At 26.7% G+C, this 24,265-nt stretch overlaps 1 pseudogene; it reads left to right on the forward strand.

Moving 5' to 3' along the window:
- The first annotated feature begins 19,098 nt into the window (after positions 1 to 19,098).
- On the forward strand, positions 19,099 to 19,524 carry LOC113552440 (annotated as a pseudogene).
- The last annotated feature ends 4,741 nt before the right edge of the window (positions 19,525 to 24,265 follow it).

Here is a 24,265-nt window from a genome sequence, read left to right on the forward strand (position 1 = left end):
CAACTTTGCACTTGGTGTGATCGTATTCATATGTGTCGGTTTGTATTCAGCCGTTTCACTTCAAAATTGGAAGGTTTATAATGACTATTAATTATATGGCATATTAAAGATCATCATTACACGATTCAATTTAGTTTAGCTTTCGTATCACAATATTAAAGTTAAGTTAAGGTAAGTTTTTATCAAACTATCTATATGACTATAGGAGACAATGTATTATGAAGTTGAAGTACATTGTGCATAAGCTATGTTATAATTTATAATATTAAAAGGAATATTTACAATTAATGCTACAAGGCATAACTAATAAGGCGGTTAAAAAATGAAAAGAATACACAATATTGATATAAATAATAAGGAGGAAGGCCATCCAGTGATAGAATATTTTTTTTTGCAAATTAATTTAGTAAATCATTTAATAAATCTTGACACCTTTTTTCTTAAGATGCGTGTGGGGTTTCCAGGAGTTGGATGCAAGTTCAGAAATTATAGAGGATTAGAGCGAGTCTATTATAATTTAGTGTGAATTTTTTTTATAATGTTTTGTGGTTAATTGGTTTACAAGTTCTACTTTAGTCATTTTAAAGTTAGTAATTGGATACGTACCCTGATGCAAAAGAGATAATACGGAGATTGATGGAAAAGCTTGTAGGGTACGTAATTGGTAAATACATAAATTACAATTAAAAAAAAAATGTAGATAATATTACGTGTAGGAAAAAATGAAAAGAATAAGGGACCTTGAATTGTGAATTCACAAGCAATTGGATGGAAAAATCATGAATGTATTAAATAAAAATATGTTATTAATTTGTAGGTTTTAACGTATTTATAGATATTTACCAATTTATTAGTTTTTTTAACTCATCTAATAGATATTTTATGTTTTCTTCCTTCGGTTTTAGTTTCTCCAATGGTAGAGAGACATTATTTGTGGTTAAACAAGCTGGTGCGTGATTTATTAACATCGTGGCAGGTTTCCCGATTGGAATTTCCGTATAATTTTGAACCAAATGGTCTCGTTTTATTTTACTGGTAAATTAAACGGTTTGTAATTACGAAAAATTATATAGCATTTTCAAAGTCATTATTACAAGATTCGATTTATTTTAATTTTTCTAACAAACATTTAGGTTTAGTTAAAGTTTTATGAAACTTTATATGGGCAGTACTGAAAGAAGCAGTTATACATGATGAAGTTCATAATATGATTTTATAACTTATCTATATATTATGTACATGTGAAAATTATTAGTTATTATTATAAATTAGTATTTTAGTGAATAGTTGATGTAGTATAACAGCACAAAAATTTTCATTAGTTTTGGTTTATAGTATTGAACCCTTGTAAGTTTGAAAAAGAAAATCAAATTTGGGTTGCTTAACAAAAAAAAGAAAAGGAAAATAATTTTAAAAATAATTATGGTATTAAAATAATATGTTAATATAATATGTCAAAATTATTATCTATACACCTAAATACTTAATTAGATAACAAAAAATATTATTTATCCACACATGTTACGCTAAATATTAGCATTAGGTAACCAATACACATGAATGCAATTTATATGGACAATGAAGTGCTAGTAATTTATACAACTTTTAAAATATTTAAAATGTATGTGAATAATATCATGTCGGAAATAATGAAGTGAATATAGATTGTGAATTTTCTTGTATTTAACAGAATCATTGTGATTGAGTGCCAAAAAAGTATTTTATAAAAGTATGTTATTTAAGGATATAATGTATTTGTAAAATTTATACCTGTCTTGAAGTTTTTTTAACCATTCAAATAGTTGTTCTGAATTTTCTTTCATCGGTTTTGGTTTCTCCGATGGCAAAGAAACACTATTTGCAGCTAAAAGAGGTGATGCGTTTTTTATTGATATAATAGCTGGTTTCGCAGTTTTATCGTCTATATTTGTTTGTCGGTGCTTAGTTTGTGTCATTTTATAGCTAAATTGGATAATTTATAATTATAACAATATTATCAGATTTGTATTAAATAAATAAATCTATATAGAAATATAGTAAGTGAAAAATAACATTGTCGTTAAATTAAAATTTAAAGAAAATGGATTTTAGCTTAAAACAGGAATCGAAAAAAAAAATCTAAGTTATGACTTATGAATATTTTGATTACATACTATTAGTAAGTGACAAACCAGACTATTTAGAAAGTAATTATTTTTAGAATGAAGTATAAAAAAAAGTATATTAATTCTGGAATTAAAAGAGGGTACTTTAGTCTTTAAGGCTAATTTTTTGTAAAAATTCCGGAAAGTCGATAATAAAGTTCACAAATGAATCACATGTGTTATGTACGCAAACGGTTATCGCTCAAGATTTTATACACAAAAGTGACATAAAATACTGATCATCTAGTTTTTAATTATACTTTAAACCCATAAAGTTAACATTCTCATTAATATTATGATAAGGATATTTTGTTCTATAAACATAAAAATGTAAAACAACTTTCTGGATCTTTTCTAATTTATTAATTAAATCTAATTAATTAGTATTCCATAATACCGTACCATATTCAAATGGTAACCTTACTAGCAAACAATACAATACTTTCATACATAAAAAATCATTAAAATCAGAATAATACCTAAATTTTTTTTTTATATGTACTTAAAAGTTTTATAGTTATAGGGCCAGTCATTATTATGCCTTACCCTAGCGAATATTGAAATGACGCCCCTAATTTAACTTAATCATATCTTGTATACGATACAAAAGTACCGTGCTGACAAAATTGTAAATGTATTTTATGAAATATGCTATTATATTATTATGTGTTATATTGTGTTTTATACCTTTTTTGATTTTTTCTTAACCGATCAAAATCTATGGTTTCGTTCTCCATGTTTTTATTCACCACAGGCACAGAGACATCAGAGTTTGGCTCTTTTGTCTTCTTTAGTTTTGACTCATTTTTTATCGTTTTCATTCTAAATTGGATGGTTTATACCAACGATAAATTATATGACATTTTAATGGTCATCATTACACGATTGTAGATTTAGTTTATTTAGTTTAGTTTTCGTATTAAATTGATAATTGTAGGGTTAGTTAAGTTTTCACCAAACTAGTATGTTGTTTATTATGTATTTACAAGTTTTTACTAAAATTAAAAATATATACATATATACATATATATATGTAAATATTCGCGGTAAAAATGAGGTGACTAGGTGACCATGATTTGTGAATGTTCTTGTATATTGTAGGTATAAACGATATGATGGAGAAAACATAAATGTGTATTATGAAATGAATTATGTTATATTTATACATAAATACCTATTCAAAGATTCACTCATTTCGTTTAATATTATGTTTTCCTTTTTCGTGTTTTTCTCCACCGAAGTGCCAGCAAAATTATTTTTTGTAAGACAAGTTGATGCGTTTTTTTTTGATATCGCCGTAAGTTTTGCACTTTGCTCGTCTGTATTCGTTTGTTTCGGATTGGTTTGTGTCATTTCACTGCTAGATTGAATAGTTTATAATGTATATAAGTTTTATAAAATTTTAAAATCATCATTTCACAATTCTATTTATTTCAATTTTTCTATCAAATATTTAGGTTTATTAAGTTTTTGCGAAACTATTAGTAGGACATAATGAGACAATATACGGAATTTATAATAATATGTTGGTATATTGCCATAATATATAATCTAAAATTATAAATAAATTATATGTAATATTTATGTGAATATACGTGAGTACAAAATATGAGGTGTGTAGATTTTTATGGATTAACTATAAATTTATTTTATAAAATTGTATTAATATTGTAATAAGTTATGATGTAATTATACCGATTCCGAAATTTATTTAACCCAATGTATTTTTTCGTTGTTTTTGGTTTCTTCGCTGTTTCAGAAACATTATTAGTGTTTAAACTAACTTGTGTGTATTTTATTGACTTCGTGGCATGTTTCACACTTTGCGCGTTCGTTTTCGTCTGTTTCGGCTTGTCTTGTATTGTTTTGCTACTAAATTAAGCGGTTTATAATGACAACGAATAATATTGCATTTTAAAATTCATCATTAATTTTAGTTTTCATATCAAATAATATATATTTTATTAATACAAAATATTATGTTAGTCGTATTAAGTACCTATTTATTTACAATGTTATACGCCAAATTAAATACAATTTGTTTCATCATATAAATGTTTTTAACATTCATTTTTTAGCTATAGATATCAAGATAATAATATTAATTTTTGTATTTTCTTATAACAATAATGATTGAAATTAAAAAAAAAAACACAACAAAATGATAAAAATAGAACAATGATGTTTTTCATTGTTTTATATTTAACTCGCGAAGAGACCATGAAAACAAAAATAAAACTTTATAAAACTACGTGTTGCACCGCCTGAATTGAGTAATTTGATTACTTATGTATACCTACACCGCGTAGATATTCCTATGTCGTTTTTCATTCTACAAAGTTCAAAGGTGATATTGTAGGAAACATAACATTAAGTTCTTAAATTCTTTCTATATCGTTGTATACATATAAAAACAATTAAAAGTATTTAATATTATGTAAGTATCATGTTTGGGAAAAAATTAAAAGACTAAGAGGGCAAAGCAGGCACGTAGCTAGGATTAAATAATTAGGGTGGCACAGTTATGGCCAATATTTTTCTTGAGTGGCCAACAGTTTTACTTCCCCCCACGGCCCCACATTAGACACTTATAGAATTATGTTTATATATAGGTATATTGTTTATAATATAATAAAATTGTAATTTCTGAATATAATAATTAGTGTAATTAGGTACAAAAAGAACTAAATTTGATAAACAAATAAATTAGATAATTTTTATCTTAATATTATATAAACCTTATATATAATGATTATAATGTATATGAATAATAAATATATACATAAAATGTATGTTAAAATAAATACAATTTAAAAAAATAGTCTATACCAAAATAATTTTTCGATTATTATGATTTATAGCAAATTTATCTACAACTTCTTCCAAGTCCAGAGATTTTGCTATCTTCTTTTCGATGCTCATCATCGATAAATTTGATAGGCGTTCATCCGTCATTTTATTTCGCATGTATGTTTTAAGTCTCCTTAGGCAAGAAAAAGTCCTTTCGCACCCTGCACTTGATACCGGAATTGTAATAGAGATTATAACCATCTTGTATGTTTCATTAAAAACAATTTTATATTTTTCCAATAAATCAACAAAATTCATCAAATTTGTGATTTTTATTTTATTTTCTTTTTGGTAAATTTTTATTGTGTTTGGTATTATTTTAAGTTCTGATTTTAGTAATTCTGTATCCAATTTATAATGTTGGGCTAAAGGTTTTAGGTCATCATAGCTCAGAAATTTGGCATTTTTTGGATGTAGATAATCAATAGCATACAAAATACTGGAATTAATGGAAAATCGATTTTCTAACTCGTTAATAATTTTGTCTAAAATTGGCAAAAATAATTTTGTACGAAAATCATTTTTTGATTGAGCTCGTTCATTTTCTAATGATATGTTTTTATCAATAAAAAATGATTTAAACTTTTGAGGAATACGCTTTTTTCTTATTTTTTGGATTTGTTCACTGGGTAATGGTATATTATTTTCTCTACAAATATATAAAGCTTCTTCGTACATTTTTTCAAAACATATATAATTAATTGATCCATCACATTCGTTAAGACAATCATTTGAATCATTTCTCATATTTGTAAGCGTCATAATTAACGATTTTATTAATACCATACTTTCTGCCATTTCGGCAATAATGCCTTGTAAAAAATCACTAACTTTTTTGAACATAGTATGTTAGAAAATACTACTAAATTTAATACAAATATAAAATCTATTTGATGTAAAAGACCTTTAGCGGTAACTTAACGATCTCCTTTATCGCTAATTAATTTATGGAGTAAAATTAATAATGGACTTAGAACTTTTTTAAGACTTAAAGTTGCAAAAACTTGTGCTGTTCATCTGGTTAGACAGATTTTTTTCAATTCTACAACTGAATGTAAGTTAATTTTTTTTTTGAATGTCAATAAAAAGCGAATGAACTGCCGAACCTGATACAAAAACATATATCTCTTCAACCAAATCAAAAAATAATTTTACATCACTAATATTTTTACATATGTCGGCAATAACTAAATTTAGTTTATGGTTATAACAATGCACATATATTGCTTGCGGAACTTCGTCACGAAATAATTTTTGAACACCATTTAATCTACCGCTCATTATTGCTGCTCCGTCGTAAGTTTGTGCCACACATTTTTGTAGATCTACTGAACATTTTTGTAGTATTTCTTTTATATAATTTAATAAGGAAGACGCATTTAATTGTTTAGCAGGTTTAAAGCCCATGAACCTTTCATGTATTGAACCTTGAATATAATAACGTACTACTACTGATAACTGTTCTGTCTTGCTTATATCTTTCGTTTCGTCAACTATAAGAGCAAAATAATTACAACTTTGTAGTTCAAAGCTAATTTTTTCCAAAATTATTTGATTGAAAATATTGATCATTTCATTTTGGATTTGAGGACTGGTATATTTGGCATTTTGGGGAACATCTTGGCCTACAACTTCACACTGTTCATCTATTAAATGAAGAAGTTCCAAAAAATTACCACGGTTTAAGCTTTTTACGCTTTCGTCATCACCACGTTGTGCTATACACTGTGTTCCGGTATATAATAAAACGCTAGCAATGCGTTTAATGTATTTTCTATTTTCTTTTATAAGTTTCAAATGACCCTCATTAATTTGAACAGAAACAGATGGAATACTTTTGGTTTTCATGTTTTTATAAGACACCTACATTACATAACAATTTTTATGGTCTTGACTTTTATCATGTTTTTTAAACCACTATCACTGAAAGTCGCCTTTTTCCAATTTTTAAATCCTAAACTGATAAATGTTGTTTGATTGTCAAAGTGCTTTGAAAACATTCTACATGCAAAACAATAGACAGCGTCTTCTAAAATACTATATTCGAGCCAAGCAAATGATTTGAACCATTGTTTTGAAAAATGACGCCAACGATCACCATACTTAGTTTTCGGATAAAATGTTAAATTTGGTTGTGTAGGTTCATTGTTCAAATTTTGAGAAATATCTGAAGGTCCCGGACATTTTTTTAAAACACTAGCAACACTAATTTTCGTATTCGGCTCCGGTTCTTTAATTAAATCGCCGATATTTGATTCTGAATCGCTATTGCTATAACTATCCGTACTACTAGTAGTGTCATAATTATTACCTGGATTGTTGGTTATATCATCTTGTCCTTGAATAATAATGTCTAAAGAATCCACACTTTTGTTCTCGTTGTTAAGTTTCTTAGCAGAAAAATAATTTAATTTAAATATTATTCGTAAAATTATTATTTCATACCATTGTATCGATAATATATTGTAATATCCTAGCTGCTTAATAATTATAATAAATAATAATGAAAACAGAATTCAATTTTCATTGAATCCTAACGTCATATACATAGATTGTACCTACTGAATATTTTAAACTGTAATAGAGTATGAAATAATAATTTTACGAATAATATTTAAACACCATAAAATGTAAATGTTTAATAAAAAAAAGCCTAGTAAATTATATATTTAGTTGTATCTTTACTTTAAGTTGCTTTTTACTCTTGTAGATTTTTCCAATAAATGATTTTATAATACATAGGGACATTTGTACATAAATATTATACAGGTGCATCTGTATATAAATATTACATAGTTACTTTTAATTTTTGTTTATATATAACGATATAACAACATAAGGCATTAGTATCTGTGTTGTATCTTACAGTATTACACTAAGAACTTAACAAAAATCTATCAAAAGATTTATAATTTGATACAAAAACTAAAATAAATCAAATCGTGCAATAATGATTTTTAAAATTCTATATAATTTATTGTAATATTATAAAATACTCAATTTACTAGCAAAACGAAACAAGATAAACCAACAATAATAGAAACGAACATGCCAAGTGTAAAACCTGACACGATGCAAATAAGAAACACACCAGCTAGTTTCATGAAAAATAATATCTCTGTTCCGAAGGTGGAGACAAACACTAAGAAGGGAAATATAGAGCCCCTATTAGAAAGGACAAAACTTCAGAATAGGTATAAATACAGTATAACTTATAGTATTAATATAAATTACATAATATTATAAAATAACTTCGCCGTTTCTCCACCACAGTGTTTATGATGAAAACAAGAAAATTTAAAATCCCTGTTTAGTCTCTTCATTTTTCCCACACATGATAATCATAATATTATTTACATAACCATAACATATTTTTAATTTTAATTTTTAATAATAAAATCACAGCATAAGAACTTTATAGGGAAACGTGCTATGGTTTACCATAGTATATTATATAAACATTTTTATAAGTTAAATATATTATTAATATACAATAAACATATTCATATAATTCAAAGTAAATCTATGATAAAGATAATTGATTTGTAATTTGTATTCATAAATGTAAAATAGTAGTGATAAGGACGAATTTTAGATAAAAAATACGTACAAGTGGATTCAATTTTTATTGTGAACAGAATTAAAGTTTGATTGTTATGTATATCATTTAAATTTATTTAGCTGCTTCAGCATAATATCTTTATTTTTAACTACCCCATTTGTGTACGATCAACTATGGCTTGTTTTATATTAAATGTTTCATAAAAGTTAAACGTTATGATCTTGTATTTTTGTTAGTATATAGTAATAATGTTCAAATACAATTAAAACGTGGTGTTTATAACATACATTGATATACTTAATGATATTAATATATTTGTATTAATTAAAATATTCATTTATGGTTTACAATAATATTAATATTAATACATTGTCATGTTAAATATATGGCTACTATAGTTGTTTATGTATAATTCTATTGGTAAAAAAGTAGATGTGTAGTAAAAACTAAACACTATAAACAAAGGTGTCTTAAAGTAATAGGTGAAAGTAGGTTTTCTAGTATTGAAAAAATTTGAGAAAAAAATTAATAAACCACCTAAAAAAATTGTTTGGCTACAACCCTATTTCTTAAAATATTATCCTTAACGCTTGGTAACAATTATTTAACTAAAGATATATAATTATATACAAAAACTAAAATAAATCAAATCGTGTAATAATGGTTTTTAAAATTCTATATAATTTATTGTAATTATAAAATGTTCAATTTACCAGAAAAACGAAACGAGAAAAACCAGCAATAACAGAAACAAACATGCCAAGTGTAAAACCTGACACGATGCAAATAAAAAACACACCAGCTAGTTTAATGAAAAATAATGTCTCATCTGTTCCAAAGGCGGAGACAAACACTAAGAAGGAAAAAATAAAACATCTTTTAGAAGAGACATATTTTCAGAATAGGTATAAATACATCATAATATTCATAACTTACAATATTAAAAACATTTTACAAAATATTTTTGCAGTTTCTCCTACTTACAGCTACACAATACTTATAAATTATAATATAAACAAGAAAATTCACTTTGTCCCAGGCACGTAGCTAAGGGGTGGCCTGAGGTGGCCCGGCCACCCAAAATATTTTCAGGCCACCCTGATGGCCACCCCATTACATCGAAATATTATTCAAATACCCAAGGCTCAAATAATCGGGTTAAAAAATTAAACATATTTTAAAATTTCAATTATCGTATTTGTTATTTTTACATAATTGTCTTTCCGAACATAGTGTGACCATAGTGGTCAGATTACCAGGATATCAGAATTCAGAATAGAAGTCGTTCATTCATACCCGTCGTATTCGTCGTATTAACGACGACAATAATGCATCTATATTAATTATTATTATAAAGTCGCAAGAAATCGCATGTATTCCTATTCCAGTAAATCGGAATTTCCAATCGCGGCATGACTTGTTAGTGGGTACCTAATCTATAAATATAAATTTAATCGCCGAGGTCTAATTAACTATAACAAATAATAATATAATGTAATGTATAGTATTTTATTACAACAGCGATCAGCGAATGAGTATGTGACCCGCATAATATTATTATTCACTTTTAATTTAAACATGTAATGTTTAAAAGTAACAATAATATTGTGTCTCTATAATTCTGTACTATTTTGTTCTTTACCTAGCAATACAGCTATTATTCAGTTGACGTTTGAAGACTTGTGGTTGTGGTTGTCGCGAATTGTGATCCATGTACAGTGTATTAATTTAATAACTAATAATAGTATTTATAACTAATATAATACATTTATATCTACTCATAGTTATTTATTTTAAATTGTACGTAATTTTAAATTTTTTGCCATGAAAAGACAAATAACAATGCAAAATTATTTTTCTGCTAAGAAACTTAACAACGAGAACAAAAGTGTGGATTCTTTAGACATTATTATTCAAGGACAAGATGATATAACCAACAATCCAGGTAATAATTATGACACTGCTAGTAGTACGGATAGTTATAGCAATAGCGATTCAGAATCAAATATCGGCGATTTAATTAAAGAACCGGAGCCGAATACGAAAATTAGTGTTGCTAGTGTTTTAAAAAAATGTCCGGGACCTTCAGATATTTCTCAAAATTTGAACAATGAACCTACACAACCAAATTTAACATTTTATCATTTCATTGAATCCTAACGTCATATACATAGATTGTACCTACTGAATATTTTAAATTGTAATAGAAATTGTTATTTAAACAGGAAGTGAAAGAGCTAGATATCATAAATGTTTTTATGTGCAATAAAATACTCTTACAATAAAATATTCGTGATTTAAAACATTTTATTTTATTTAAAAATAAAAGTATATAAAACTACATTTCTTGATGTTTTACTGATGACTGACAAAATCATATGTAGCTATATTTCTACTAATTAATTCATATGATCATTATTCATAAGTTCATAATAACGTTTATCCTACACATTTATATGTAAACGAAAAAGGTTTAAAATGGTAATTGTTTATTTATTTATAGGCCAAGACCAAATATTTTTTAAGTTTATAACAGAAATTGGTATACTTACAGGATAATATATAGTATATACAGATAATTTTATCATCTCTTTAAAAGGCAAGACCACCTAATTAAATGTATTAGTTATGTTTAAACTAAAAATTTTAACCAGTAAAAATGTAATTTTTAATTGATGGTTATTACAATTTATAGTTTTGAATAAAACAGTAAACTAAACCGTCTAAACCGTAATGTTTTTCATTATTTTATTGTAATAGTTTATTTAAATTAATAATTATTTATTATAAAAACTGAAATATTTCACTATTAAATAAATTATCATTTTTTATGTATACCTAACAATATTTTCTATATATTAAGAAATATTTATACATGATACATCAACAATATTTTAATTTTTTTTCTATACATTTTTCCTCAGTATAGAAACATGAATGTCAAATATAAAATTGTAAAATTTGACATATAATTATAATATAAGCTATTTTAGTTATTACTGTGTTTTATTGTAGTAATTTAAAACACCTCAACAAAATTATATTTTGCACTACACTTTTTAAAGTTCACCAAAAAAGGAAAATTTATTTTATAAATTTACTTACGGCATTAAAACTTCGAGAAGTTTTTCTGGCATTACCAAAAATGGAAGCCTGAAATCAATTTCATCATTTATTTATTTTAAAATTATTTTATATTTTTATCCAATATTTTATTTTGGGTAAGTGGATTTGGCGTTATTATACACAAATCATAATATACAATTCACTATGGAACTATTATTTTAAATTTTATAAATTCTTTAATCCGTTTTATCATTTATTTTTATGCATGACTGTATTAATAATAAAAAAAAATACAAAAGTGTCAAACTAAAAAAAGCTAATATATTTAAAAGGAAACTAAATTATGAATACATATTTAATAAAATTGATAGGTAGAATAATAATAATAATAATACACAGTTAAATTGGTTGGTACTCATAAAAAAAGGGTGAGCGCTGCACAGGACACTCCTTGAACATTAATAATTTGGTATAGAAATATATTAAAATATTAAAAATTAGAACTAGAATAAATTAATTTAAAAAAAAATATATTATTTTCTATTAAAAATGAATTTATTTAACTTAACTTAGTCATCTTATAATATACGATGACTAAGAAGTAAATAAAATAGTATGCTTTGTAAATTATCTTATATATATAACGATTCAAGAGTATCGCGCTGGCGAAATTGTAAATTTATTTTATGAAATATTATATTATTATTGTTATGTGTTATATTATTTTTATACCTTTTTTGATAATTCCTTAACCGGTCAAAATCTATAGTTTCGTTATACATATTTTTCTTTAACACAGGCATAGGAACATCAGTTGTTGACTCTTTTGTCTCCTTTGGTTTTGACATGTTTTTTATCGTTTTCTTTCTAAATTGGATGGTTTAAAATAACGATAAATTATATGGCATTTTAATGGTCATCATTATACAATTTTCGATTTGATTTAGTTTAGTTTTCGTATCAAATTAATAATTATACTTAAAGGATAGTTCAGTTTTTACCAAACTATTAGCAAAACCGAAAGAGATAATATACGAAGTTTATAGTATGTTGCTATAATAGTATTTACAAGTTTTTACTAAAATTAAATATATAAATATGTGCGATAAAAATGAGGTAACTAGCTGAGCATGGTTTGTGAATGTTATTTTATATAGACATATGTAGTATAAGCAATATGATGGTATATTTATATATGAATACCTATTCAAAGATTCACTCATTTCGTTTAATATTATGTTTTCCTTTTTCGCGTTTGTCTCCGCCATTGCAACAGAGACATTATAATTTGTGGTTAAACCAGCTGGTTCATATTTTACTGACACCGGCGTAGGTTTCGCACTTTGCTCGTCCTTATTCGATTGTGTCGGCTTAGTTTGTGTAGTTTTACTGCTAAATTGAATGGTTTAAAATGTCGATAAGTTCTATAGAATTTTAAAGGTTATCATTAGACAATTTGATTTATTTTAGTTTTCGTATCAAATTATATAGATAAATTCAAATTCTTTCCAACCAATTCATAATATGATATTTCTCAAAGAAATAAAAATCCTTTAAATCACTATAGAAATTTAATATACGATGTACAAATACAGAGCTGCTTAGAGTAAAATTTTGTAATTGTGTTTCCATGTAAAAAGTGTAAATTTACGAGAAATGATTTGTGGTACATTAAATGAGATAATTTATAATATATTATATATTTTAACTGTCAATAAGACCATTTAAAAGTATACATATAAAATATACATTATACATTAACACAGTCAATGAATTCACACTAAATTGTCGTTTCAGTTCCGAAATAGGTTTGCCGGCCAGATTTAATTTCTATCTGATTATATAGAGTTATTGTTGTAATCTTTAAATTTTTTCTAATAATTATGGTTGATTTCCAGTGATAACAAGACTCCAATTTTTCTTGTGCTAAAGAATGCCGCATGCGAGTTTTATATGTTTAAGTTCAGAAAATGAACGTTCCCTACTTTAAATTCGTGCATAACATGGACAAGTATTTTTTATTTTATTTTTGTACCTATATAGTAGGAAAGGATCGAAAAACTCTTGGGATTCCGGTGCTCGTGTACCGCATGGACATGCTTAAATCAAGTGCTATTGATAAATAGAGATAGCGGGCTATTATGACATAACTATTTACATTTTTAACTATAACATATTATCTAGACCTAACAGAAATATGTTTTATTATAAAAATATTTGTATAGTTCAACTTGACTATTAACTAAATAAATTTGGTACTTATTACCTATTGTTTTGACTTTATTTGATATATAATTAAATGTATTTTAATCTATTTTATTATAATATATAGTATAATTTTATCTAATGTTTTTATTTTTACTTACGTAATATAAAAACATTAAAAAAAATAGTTTTACCTTACTCAATGTTTCAGTTTTTATTAAATACGATTAAGAATTGTAAATTCTTGTATTAACTTATCAAGTAAAATCTAGCTATACCTATAATGGTTATAATACCTATATAATTGATAATCATGATTGATCTATATTTATATCATATAATGTAATTGTAACTAAACAATTTTTTTCGATATTTTTTATCCTATTATACGCTCTCTGAGTACAACTTGTGTATTTTTAATTCGCTCATAAAATGATTAATCACGCGTTTTATTTAATTTGATTTTCAAGTAGGTGTATACGTAATATATTAATAGTTATTATTAAAATATAATACATAAATTCGTAAAACTTGATAAAGTATAAACTATTTTGATTATTTAATTTTTTTTTATGATTCTCTAAATAAAAATATTCAATTTTAAAATAATGTATAATATATATTACATGCATTCCATAATTTCACTAAGCGTTGATGATACCGCCTTTTTAAATTCCAAATGTTCGGAATAATCTACTTTAGTAGTCATATTATTCTTTAAATCTTTTACATCAAACAAAACTTTGTTCATCATTTCATTCTATATTAAATAACACAAATATTCTATATATCTCGGTGTATTTTTAACTTTATATTTAAATATAAAAAGAAACATTTACTTGTAACTCTAGAATACTAAGAATAGCTTGGAAATTAGTCTTGTAATTAAGATCGTATTCTTGAAAATTTCTAGCTAACAAGCTCAAAGGTGTATCGTTGCTTTCCTCGATTTTTCCAAATATCTTTGTAAATTTTTCTTCTTTCAAACTTTCAGTCAACTTATTGATATTCTCATCCTGATGGAACGAATGTGACAAATTCAATAATATTTGATATTATGAATTATATTACTATTTAAGTTAATTAAATTTTATAAGGATTATTGAAATTATATCTTGAAGTTTCACACTCCGAGGGAGATATTTTTTAATATAATTCAGATTCAAAATAACTTTATAATTTCCGAAAATTCTGTGCTGTATAATTTAAATTCGAAAACAAAATAATTTATATATTTTTTAATGCTCTTCTTTAATAGTTTTGCCTCTTAATTAATTGAAATTAATTCTATTAATAAAAATGCAAACCAAGATACACTAATTTAATGTATTCATATTTATGATACATATATTAATATTTTATTATTATATAATATAATAAAGGAGTCTACGGGGATTCAATAGGACCATTTTATCATTTTTACCTTATTTAACCTATGATATGTCACATCCACATAGTGAAATCACTCATTTCATGAGCTGGATATCCAGATAGTGAATTTCGAAAAAATACATTATATGGACATCCATTTCATGAAATGGACCATACCGATATTGAGCACTTTGTGTAATTATAACAAAACAAGATATCATAGTATTAAAACTATACTTTTCTCTATATTGTTCTAAAAAAAAATATAACAATGATTATAGTCAATAAATTATATTATATTACATTATATTTTTAATAAACCATAACAACAGTGTTACCTATGTAGTATTATGAAATACTCATAAAATTAACTATAATAAACTACCTAGTAGGTAGTTAAATGGCCTGATAATATTTTATCAATTAAAAATATATAGTATACGAAAAAACATAAAAATATAATAAATATAATACATAAATAGGTATTACCTTATCAGCTCGTGTGATTTTAAGTATTATATTAATCGATAATATTATAAAATTATTATGAAGTGATCTATATACTGTTGAAATTCAGATGATGGATAGAATATATAGTTGAAAGTATGAATTCAAGATTTGTGAACAATAGTCCATTATACATGGATTTATCGCTTCTATGCCTAGTCAACTTCAATAGTTTTAAAAATGGTTTATCCTAAAAACAGCCTTGAAAGCTCTCTCTAAAAATTTAATCTAATTTACAGTAAATGTTGATTTTGGAAGAATTCTATCAAAAATTAAGAGAAGAATTAGTAAGTTTTGGTAATAATTGAGATAATTTTAAAAAATCAGTTAAATATGAATATAATTTTGAAAATTTCGATTGAGAAGATGAATACCAAGAAATTGAAGAAACTGCCGGATTAAATATGACCTGTAAAAGATACAAAAATTGTGCTTGGTGCTGTTTTAAGTTATTAGTCAAATACAATTTGTATAATAATGCGTATATAAATTTATCTTTGACTTATAATTATCTTTTAACACTACCGATAACACAAGTAGCATGTGAAAGGTCATTTTCAACACTAAAATTCATGAAAAAATCGATAACGAAAAACTCTAACTAATGAGAATTTAGAAGCATTTATGTTGATGTCCGTGGAAAAACGAAAATTAGATTCTATAGATGACGATATTTTAATCGACAGAATCGGAGAAACTAGTGAAGTTATGAAAAAACCTAATTATGTAAAACAGGAATTACTTTAAGAGTTAATTTTAATATATAGATATTATACTAAAATGTGTACACTGTATCTATATATAAAAATATCTTATACATTATGTGTAACTTTTATATCTACATAAAATGTTGAAAATATTTTTAAATAATAAAGGTTTTTTTTTGATAATTTTTTTTTTACATACTTATAACCAAATCGTTGATCCTCTGTTAATTTTTGACCTGGCAAAAAAAATTCTCGGCCTAAAATATTAACCCAGTCCGTCCCTGCATAAATGTATAATGTAAGAATAATATAACAGTGCATCGATACCGCTGGTTTTTATGTAAAAATAATGCCTACACACCACCGCATTTGTATGTATCAATAAAATATATAGATGTGTTGTAATAATTATTTTCATATAATATTTATCCATTTATAAATAAATTCATACACTTAACTAGACGATTATGTCTAGATTCGTTATGCAATGCGGTAATTTTATATACGCTAATAAAATAATATGTATAAACTTATTACAATATTGTATGATTAGGTTTAGGTAATAAAGTTTTTAAGTAATGATATAAACTACATACTAATTTTATTTAACTTACTAAAAAACTTAATTTTACTACAACTCAAACTAGGGGGGGTTGTTAAGGGCGCCAAAACATGGTTTTGCCCAGGGCGCCAATACTTATTACGCCGACCCTGCTACCTACAATTCTTATATTGTTTTATTAACAAAATTATTAATTTATTGAATTAAACAATAATTAATGAACTATACCTATACATTTTTCTTCCTTATTATTTATTTTTACATGACAATTGATTATGACATAGACTGTTACATAGCATATTATTTTTAAAACAAGCACACCTACTTGATTGGCAAGGAGATTTTGCGTTACAGTAAAATCCTTGTCCTCCTGAGATTGTTTTAATAAATTCAGCATTTTTTATTTTATCAATTCGATCAGTGATGATAAAAATTAGTAATTTTTTAAAAAATTCACTATTGAACTATCAAAATTAATAAATTAATATTTTTAGCAAAATTGGATATTTAAACGAAAAATAACGATTACCTAGGTTATTTATATACTATTACGAAATATGTAATTCATTGTGATTTGAAACTTTTTATCGCTATGGTGTATGTTATTATTTGCTTATTTATTTATTTTTGTGAGCAGAAACAATGACGTTTTCAATATATTCTGATTAGTTTTAAGTAAATTAAACGCATAAACCTATTCACAAAGTTCTACAGTTATGTGTCAATATTGACTAAAGTTGAGCAAGTAATACATATTTCATAGTTGTTGATATTAAGATTATTATTAAATAATATATTATGTATTAAAAAGTATTTTTTTTGCAATAAATACTCTAATCTGATACGTATATATTCTTATAGCAAAACAAATTTCCACGGGTGACTTTCCTGGACTTTTTTTTGCATGATACATGATGTCGTAGAAATCCGTTCCACCGCCACTTACTCAAATCTGCATCATTGTCTACTACTGTCAACGCCGTGACTTCTATCCGATGGTATCGGTAAGCCACGTCGATGCTCAACATCCACTATATCCGTGGCGCTGTCCGATGCTCGCGTTCGTCGCACTGGTGACAAAAGCCAGCAAGCCACAACTAACTGGTCGAACAGTTTCTATATAAATGTCATCCTGCATTGCAACCGATGTTCGCCACAATACGTCGGTCTAAAAATCATAACCGCAGAAAACGTGATATAGATAACATACTGTCTTATACAATTATTGTACACAGACACACAGTAGACTGTTGACGGGATAGAAAAGCTGAAGATGAAGTTTAGGGTGAGTTGAAATTGAGTTTTATTAGATTATTTTTTTCTGTTTGGTAGGGATAATTCATTTCTATTATGTTTGAAGTATTAATTGTCACATATCCTAAACTCACACATTCACACACATGACACAAGCTTTATTAATTATTAGTAATTATGTATAACAATTATCTGATAGTTTTTAATTGATAATTACTTTCAAGGTTTCCAATACGATTATTAAGTTTGGTTATCTTATTATTAGGTTTTTCGATACTACCTAGACGATCGTTACATTAATTTATTTATAAAAAAAACCTACTAATTACCAACAAAAACATATTCCTCATAAATACTGGGCAATGAGGTACATGTAATTTTTAAATGCTGGTATTATATTAGAAGAAGGTAATTAAATTATATTTTACGTGTTGATATATTCATGTGATTTATTTTTAAAATATTATTTATGTATTGAAGTTATCTAGAGATAAGTGGGCAAGGCACATGCATTTATATTTTTAATATACTATGGCTTTATTCGTCGTTAATATTTTAGCACTCATTAGACACTAATTAGTGAGCAGGAAATATGTTAAATTTTATTTTTTGAAATCATATTTTATTTTACACAGTGCTATTATTCTATCTGTCCAGAAATATTAAGTTATCATATAGCAAAACGTTTAAAAATAACATAGTAGTGGATCCATTTTGTGGAAGAGACGTAATATAATCCAACTGGCAAAGACGCGCAAAAAAGGTATTATCTTTACTATGTAACATAATGTTTAGTATACGTTTTAATAACTTGTGTTTAGCTATAGCAACTAATATTGATCCTGAAAAGATCGGATAAATAAGTAATATAATGCTGAGACATGTGGTGTTTCTGATAAAATTGAATTAATGGTTGGTGACTTCTTTTTAATTTACCCAACGTTAAAAACAGATGTTATATTCATGTCATCACCATAGGGAGGATCAAGAAATTTAATTTATAAAAGCTATAGTTTAGACTCATTAGAATCTATGTGCAATGATCATTTTAAAGGCGATTTATATAATTTTGATCTTGCTAAAACTATTGCGCTTAACATAGCATTTCATATGCCAACAAATACAGATATATTAGAAGTATGACACATGATTATGGTTTTAGTATACACTAAACTATGTATTATAATATTTTAGTGTTTGTGGTTAGCATAAGATTTTGGAAAAGTGGAAATCCAGCAGAACATTATTGATGGAAAGTTGAATTCACTTACAGCATTCTATGGAAACTTCAATTAGAGTAACTGACAATTGTCAGTGATTATTGAAAACATAATTTAAATGTATAAACTAATTACGTTTGTTTGTTAAAAATAAAGTTATTTTGATTTTTCTTCATTAGTTTTACGTGTATTTACTGTATTTATTGGCCTAAGTTTATCTTTAACAAATACAGTTTGATATTTTTTTCGGTGAACACTTTATCTTTATGGCCTTATAATTTATAACTTTCGATAAAAATAATGCAATATTTTGTAAAAGTATGAGCTCAAACGCTATTATTGCGCGACACTATAATACACTCGATAGGATGACTTATCAACTCCAAATTTTTTTAACTAGCAACTATGTTTAGCCAATAATAAAAATACCAAATGTCTTAAGTGCGGAAGTGCTATGAATTTATACCTACGTATAAATAGATAAGGTGTTCAGTAATTTGAATTAAAACAACATAATATTCATCATTCTCGACAATATATTTTTTAATTATTATTTTTTTTTTTTTTAATTATTTAAAATAATGATATACAATATAGTATAATTTTCAATTTATTTCCGATAGACCACATACTATATAACAGTCTAGAGAATAATCTCATGTTTATTCGCTCTTTTTTTCTTATTTATTAATTAATAATGAAGCATAATTGATATTATTATAAAACAAGATATTGTTTTTACTCGTTCCAGATAATTTTACACGCACAATTATAGCTTAGATCTTCCAACAAAATTTTATGCTGTTTGATGAAATATTTATGACATAATGTAAGCTTAATATTTAAAAAAATAAATGATAATTGTTTGTTATATTTTAACTGGCTTAAATATCAAAACATAACAACATTATACTATGTAATATTATACACAAATTAATCACAATAGGAGGCAATAAATAAATTAATAAACAGATTGTTGAAATTATCATACCAGTACTGAATACACATAAACGACGTCAAACTGGAAATTATATTAATAGAAAGTAATATACCTACCGATAATAATATGAAATATTATTTTTTTGACTAACAATTTTGAAAGTAATGATTAATTAAAAAATATCAGATAATTGTACTACATAGTTACTAATAAAGCTTTTGCCATGTGTAATGATATGCTCACACATCATAATTCATTGTATATTTTATTATTTTATTAAATAAATAACGTTAAAGTTGTCGCATGTAGATAACCCTTAATAAAAACCAATAATCCCTATTGATCATTGATGAAAGAAACGATTTACATTGTTTGGTCACGTAGAAACTCACACGTTATTATGACAATATGGCGTAAAGCGTGTGATCTATTTCGTGTGCTGCCAGAAAGATGGTCCAGTGAGGCTCTCCGTCATCGGGGAGAAAGCCGGTTTCTCTAAGGACGCGGAGGCCTTTGATGGAGCCGCCTGCGACACTGGCAGGCTTGACCACGTCGTCTTCTCTCATCAGTGCAGACGCACCAGTAATTTTAATAATATCTCTTTTATAAGTGCAGGTGCACCACTAGAATTAGTTACATCTCTTAAGAGTGCATAAGCACCAAACAATTTAATAATATACCCTTCAAGAGTACACGAGCACCAGATACACCCACCACACCGGCGACTGACTGCGAGTGACAACTGGACCATTTTCACTCCAACGAAATACTTCAGTAATGTTTTTTATTTGGATCCGTGTAATTAACCCATTCTAGTTTTGTTAAAATAACTACAGGTTAACAAGTTTAACAGCGAATAAGGTAAGGTGCATGCGCATAATTTTATTTGTGTTAATTTGTGTAAATCTGCTTTTCTACATTTAATTACTACAGTGTATTTGATCATATTCTCGAATCACGAGCTCAAGAGCCCTCCGACTATCAGGAGGAAGGTAATAGCGTAATTTTAAATAATTTTAATATTTACATCTGATAGGTGACTTTATTCAAGTCTTGCGTCCCTTGTATCTGTCTCTTTAGAATTAACATTAACTCATACTATAGCTACTTATTTTTTATTTATTTTATTTTTGCGTCATGTGTGTGCGTGTGTGTGTGTGGAATGAGTTAGCCCCCCTACCAAATCCAGTTAAACTCAACTTCAACTCACCCTCAACTTCATCTTCATTTTTTCTAGCCCGTCAATAGTCTCCGCAATCTCCACCGTCATCGCCACCGCCAACGCAAACGCCAAAAACGATGAGAACTGAATGTACATCACAGGGTGACGTGGCTAAGGGGTCCAAGGACGTCGTGCCCTCATAAACTGAATCCAAATTACAGGAGAATACTAACATGGACATAGAAGACTTTCAAATCGGTCGTTAACTTTTCCTGTCAGACCCAGTGTTGCCAAATGGCATCATGTTTTTTTTTATGTTTATAGCAAAAATATTACGCTGTTGATGGAAATGATTTTGCAAATACGTGTGTACTGTGTATACTTACTGATTAGTGTTTTAATATTATACAGTGTCACTTATGTCGTTTGCGTTTTTTTTTTAAATATTATTGATCGATAACATGGAATTAAAAAAAAAAAAACGAGTGATTCTGTATTTTAAAATTTTAAGTGATCGATCGATATAACCATAAAAAAAACTCCGAGTAAAACGGCAAAAGATAAATTCTGTATATTACAATAATTATTAGTTATAAATTATAATGATGAAATATTTAATTGATCAGCAAATAATCCTAGAAAAAAAATAATCATGATAAAGAACGTTTAGTAAAAAAAATTAAAGCATCATGTAAACTAAAACTTATAATATTTAAGTTAATATTTAATAATCATAAATAATATTTATAAAAATGAATTTTTTTGCTTTATCTGTCACTCTTTTGGTCCCGTTGCAGACGGTTAATTGAGGTTTAACTGCGTATACTATCTGTCTGTCTGTCTGGGTACATGTTAATTCCATCACAAGTATACCCTACCTTTTTTTAGTGTAAACACCGCCAGAAAAAAAATCAGTTAACAGTATAAAATGTATATCTATAATATATTATTTTAAAAAAAAAAAATTATAATAATAATTATGCACATTAAATAATAGTTAGGTACGCATAATATATCAAAAAATATACAAAACTTAAAAATAAAAATAATAATATTGTTCTATTATAAGATAAGCATACAATATTTACAATTGTTGAGCCCTCTAAGATCCGGGAACTATCTTCCTCAGCAAGCTGGTATGTATATATAAAACACGGCTCGAGAGGGTGAACAGAAAAAACGCAATTTGGTACGTGACCAGCGTAACCCCTTACAAATATACAGTGATACACATAAAATAAAATATATACAGCAGTTGCGTGACGATTTTTTTTGGGCCGACCTAAGTCCACCGCCCTAGACTTCTCATACAGAGCTCCTCTTCTCGGGTCGACCTGAGCCCGCCACCCACGACACCCGTGTTGATATTGGCCTCGACGGCTGGAGGGACTGAGCAATATATGCTCAATAATCATTACACCTATATATAATGCTAAGACCTGTACTTTAAACTTCTGGGGGGGGGCTTATAGTCACTTAACACTAAACACTGTCAAAGTTTCTATCTATTACAGGTAAGAAAATAAAACTGGTGGTTTACATATTATAGCAGGGCCTGATTTAGGCATTTTGTGGCCTTAGGCAAAATAATTTTATAATTGTCAACAGTAGCATATATAGGCATATAATAGCCATAGCACCCCTCCACAAATGTGTTGCGTAAAACAAAATAATAATTTATTACAATTTAGTATTTACCACCACTTACACATTTTCACAAACATAATTATGTTATATATTTTTTTACCTCTACAGGCTACAGATTTCTTGTACCTATTATTTTCATTTACATTTTACGCTGATAAGGATTAATTATTTTATTTTTTTGAAATATTATTTGTTTCTTATATTTATTTATAAGGTTCATAAAAATCCGAGGCCCTCTAATAACGGAGGCCATAGGCAGTTGCCTATCCTGCCTAATGATAAATATGGCCCTGTATTATAGACCTTTTCATTGCCTTTTTATCTAACCGGTATTTCGGCAGAGTTTACAATCGCCTGTCTGTCTGTATTATTAACGTGTATATATACACAAAAAAAAACAACCATACATCATTATTTTGATATTGAATCTTTAAATAGTCCATCGGAATAAAAGCATTGGAATTGGAAATTTGAATAAAATATATAGTTTGAAACAAACCAAAGCACAACAAATATTCAATATTGGAAGTATTGGCTAGAGGTATAAATAGACTGTGGAACAAATCGTTATTAGAACAAATATTTCTTGGAACAAATGAGCATTAGGACAATTAATGTACCTACATTTTGAATATTAATTTTATTTAATTAGCTAATTGACTATGAAATGAAATGAATGAAATGAATGGCTATTTAGTGAACCAAAAGATATAATTGATCTGTAAGACACCTGTGGTTTTTATCTAAACCTCTGGCGATCGTACATCTAGAACGGGATAGTTGGCTAACCACAATCTTGTTTGGTTAAATATGATAACAGCGTGCTGTTATCATGGCAAGCAGCGGTACATGATTTGTTTACATAATTTTCGATACTTGACCGTACAGCATTGCGTACAGCTCTGAGCACACAGCATTGCTAAATTCTCCTCGAGGAAACCCTCTCTAATCTATTAGTTTCACGTCTTGGGTCTAGTCCGTTACATATATCCCAATTCTAAAGTTACCATCTAAAGATTTTTCCAGTAAACGAGGTAAGGTGTTAGTCACACGTTCCTGTTTCTGACG

This window comes from Rhopalosiphum maidis, chromosome 2 (genome assembly GCF_003676215.2).
Source record: "Rhopalosiphum maidis isolate BTI-1 chromosome 2, ASM367621v3, whole genome shotgun sequence".
NCBI classification, from domain to species: Eukaryota; Metazoa; Arthropoda; class Insecta; order Hemiptera; family Aphididae; genus Rhopalosiphum; species Rhopalosiphum maidis.